The 3,984-nt window shown below is 42.9% G+C and overlaps 1 long non-coding RNA gene across 1 annotated transcript; it reads left to right on the top strand.

The window, feature by feature from the left end:
* Positions 1-777: 777 nt before the first annotated feature.
* LOC110469822 (uncharacterized) lies at positions 778-3,681 on the top strand. The gene is made up of 3 exons (XR_002465321.2): positions 778-1,092; positions 2,999-3,037; positions 3,644-3,681. It is a non-coding gene; the product is annotated as an uncharacterized LOC110469822 (long non-coding RNA).
* The last annotated feature ends 303 nt before the right edge of the window (positions 3,682-3,984 follow it).

The raw sequence follows: 3,984 nt of genomic DNA on the forward strand, positions 1-3,984 counted from the left end.
CCAAGTCTGGATGACTTACTTTGCAGGTCACCCTATTGGTCTTGGCTAACTTTCAAACTCAGTATTATCTAATCTATAAATCACTGCTGTTCCAGGAGTTAAACTCAAACAAACAAACAAAAAAGAATTTAAATGAGAAAAAAAAAATTGGCCAATTGAATGAATAATTGAAGATGGAGTTTGGTCCACAGAGAGAGGTATTTCAATCTGGGGAATAAAGAGCAGAAGAAGTAATGGTAGCCACATAAATAATTAATAAAGTCTCAGCACCCTTTCTTTTGCGACTGAGGAAAATAAGGATGCAATGCTTTTCCCGTCACTCCTCATATGGACTGCAGTGATTTATCCTTCAGGCAGCTACCTGCATGACTGACACAAGAGGAGAAATCCCTGAAGGTGACTGCAGTGGAAAGACAGTGCTTGGCTTATCTGTCTTTGATTTCGAAGACAAGTGATGCTCACTGGTTCAATGTGTATTTTCACTGTATTTCTTTAGGAAGGTTAATCTCTGACCTTCATGTTAGAAGTAATGTGTATTGTTCAATCAAATTCTAAGTGTTGTCTCCACTACTGTTTCTTGAGAAGACAGAGGTGATTGATCTTGTGAGGTTAGCAGTCACCACTACATAGCAGTTACTACTGTCCATATTTCTATTGCACCATCTTCCTTAAGATGAGAAAAGGGTAATGCTAAGAAATTGTTTCTCCTCAATCTGTCTGAGACTGACAGTGCAGATATTATCTAATAAACAGGGGTTTTGAGCTGCTGCTTAAATGATGCAGTTATATATTCAAAAGCTATTGCTGTCAGTTTGATTATGGGTTATTCCCTTATGTATGAAAATGGAAGTAACTTTGACTCCCTTATGTCTGGTCTCTTAAAGTACGAAGAAGTAAATCCTGCTATTTCCTAGTGTTCTCCACATGCATTAAGATAGTCTTTTGTTTTGTTTCCTTAGGCTGGAAGATTTGCTGTTCCAACCCCCTAAGACACAAAGTTAATTTATTTAATAGTCATTTGCAGTCATATCTAGTGTGTGTACATGGCAATGGAGTCACCTATCAATTATGGCTACAGTTGTCTTGATTCAGGTAGGTAGCACCATTTTTGCCCACCTCTTATGTACAAGAAACAGTTTTATTTGTTCAGAAAATTCTTCCCCATTAAATTCTGATGGATCCTTGTTTTTGCAATGGTGCAGCTAAATAAGACCAAACCTAACAGATGACAGGAAAAAAACAGCGGAGTAAGAAGTACAGCATAGTGGATAATAAGTGATGCAGCAACAATATGATTGTTGACTTTCCCAACTGTTTATGCCTCATTTTTACAAACACTTTTTAATATGGAACAAGCTAGAGCATTAAATTTGAGCTTGCTTCATTTTTACTATTAAACTTTCAAAAGTCAACTTCAAAGGTCAAAAGTAGAGTCAGAGTATGCATGAAGGTGCCTTTTTATACTAGCCATTCTATGCTTTTCAGAAAATACATAGGAAGACAGCATCATTGTCATAAAATTTGTTGGGTTTTGGCAGTAACAGATTAGGTAGAGGAGAGATCCTCTGGTGTGTGTATAGATCCTCTGGTGTGTCATATACCTGTGTCTTGCAGGTGAAGAAGTGTCCATGAGACTATTGCTACCAAGTTGCTTAAGAAAACCTTTTCAAATCAGTCACTGTGTGAAAGTTAAAATGTTTCTCACTGTCTAGTCATCAGAAAACTGACTGCAGATTTAAGGCTTACCACAAGACAGGGAAGGCTAACTATGCAGGACTGCAGTATAAGAACTGAGTGTTTTCCTGTGTGAGGATTAGGTACCTTAAATCAGCTCATTAACTCACAGTGAAGGTCTATTATATAAAATTTCTCTCACTGATGGAATGATGAAAAATTTTTTGAGTTATCACAGCCCATGTTTCCAGGGTTCTGCCCCACCCAGCAGAATTCCACAGTGTAGGATCTTAGCTTTGCATTTGCAGGGGTCCATACACTCATTAGAATCTTAAATCTCTATTACTGGCTGAAAAGACATATTTAAAAATCCAGTTTTCTTGGCTCTGTGGCTTTCTAAAACAAGTCAGTGTGCAGTGATAACCTAAACCAGGCATCTTACAAATTCTTCTCAGAGAAATTAATGTGGTAACATTCAGTCTATTCAGACCTCAGTGATGTATACAATAGGGGGTGTTTAGATTGGAAAAAAATTAGTCAGCATCTAAAGTGCTGTCTATGTTTTATGGAAAGAAAGGGGAATAAAACCCTTGAGTCAAAGCCTCTTTGGTTATGTAGAAACACTCAACTTCCAGCATGACAAGTTGGCATAGCCTTTCTTACCCTTCAATACTCTTACAAATTAGAAGTGGTCAGACCAGAACTGTTTAAGTAGGTTTCTTGTATATATCTGGGGTTGAGAATACTTGAAAGTAAGTAGTTTGACACCCAACTATTGACCAGTTCCAGTATTGTAAAAAAGCTACTCTTTTAATTGTTTTGCTGTCAATACCTTGGTATTCAGAATGCAATATCCAAGGCAGGCTCTAAAGAGTTGCAGAAGGTCCTCATGATACCGAACAGTTATTGAAATTCTGTGTAGACAGATAAGAAGTGATCAAGGAGTATATGGAGGGAACAACTCTCATCTTGCACACAAGGCATTCCTTGTCCTCCCAGATTTCTGAGGAATGGCACATAGACAAGGCCAGACTGGATGGAGCCCTGAGCACCCTGGTTTAGGGAAAGGTGTCCCTACCCATGGCATGGGGGGTTGAAACTAGATAATGAGGTCCCTTCAAATTCAAATCATCCTGTGATTCTATTATTTTGTTTCAGTCACTTATTTTACTGTCAGCTCAATGTGCAGTAATAGTAGAGTCCAGAACAGACAGCCCTGGACCACTGCATAAATTCAGAGTATACCTATATCTGGCACATTGTGTACACTTATGATATTGCTTCTCATCCTGTACTTCTCTTTCCCACTTAATCCTCCACCAAGCCTACCTCCAAAAGAGATAATAAAATGGAAGGAAAAAAGGTCAGATGTATGTAGTAGTGTGTTTTTTATATTTTATGTACAGTTTTATATATTTGTATTTCCCAATGGTTTGTCCCTGTTTCCCCCCTACTGTTGAGTTAGTACATCCTTTTGTTCTGTTTTCCCGCCTGGTCCTCCCTTCCCGCCTTCCCAGCACCTGTCAGTATTCCCCTGTCCCCTCCCAGGTACCTTGTCTGTCACTCGGTGTTCCTTCCCCCCTATCCAGAAACTTCTCCTCAGGGCACCGAGTGATTGGACGAGGGCCTGGGGTCACTCCCATACCCCTTCCCTATTGGACCAGGCGGAATCATCCCACCCTGGAGCCACTCCCTTCCCCGCTTCCCATTAGTTCTCCCCTCACAGCCAACCCCTCCCCTAGTCCATAAAAGTCTGTCCCGAACCCCACTCGGGGTTCCAGTCTGCCGGTGTGTCTTCTCTGCGTTTGGCCACGTTGGCCCTATATTAAAGAAGCGTTTACCCCAGGCTGGTTCCGGCTTTTCCTTTTTCCTTCGGGGCTTCGCCGGCGTAAATCAGGACCCACGGGGACACCTCCTTAACCCCGCTAGGGTGCAGCGGGAGGTGCCTCATTGCCTGTCCTCACCCCAGGTGCAGAGCTAGCCGGGGTTGAGCGAAAAGATCAGAGGGCATCTGGGGCTGAAGAGCGCGGCAAGTTGGCGCCCAATGTGGGGCCCTGGATTTACGTCTTGGACCCTGCGGAAGAGGATTTCTGGGTCACCCGGACCCTTGGAGCTGATCCTCATGGCCGTCAGCCACCCCCGGTCGGAGCAGGCTCCGTTCTAGTGAGCTGCGCTCCCGGGGGACGGAGCCGGTAGCGTCGGCGGCACCTCCGACGTCGGTCTCCGCCTCGACAGGACAGGTACAACCAGCTTTTTCTTTTCTATCCTCCCTTGGTGGGCCCTCGGCGTAGGGACGGTCCGGCTCTCCCC

This window comes from Lonchura striata, chromosome 1 (assembly GCF_046129695.1).
Source record: "Lonchura striata isolate bLonStr1 chromosome 1, bLonStr1.mat, whole genome shotgun sequence".
NCBI classification, from domain to species: domain Eukaryota; kingdom Metazoa; phylum Chordata; class Aves; order Passeriformes; family Estrildidae; genus Lonchura; species Lonchura striata.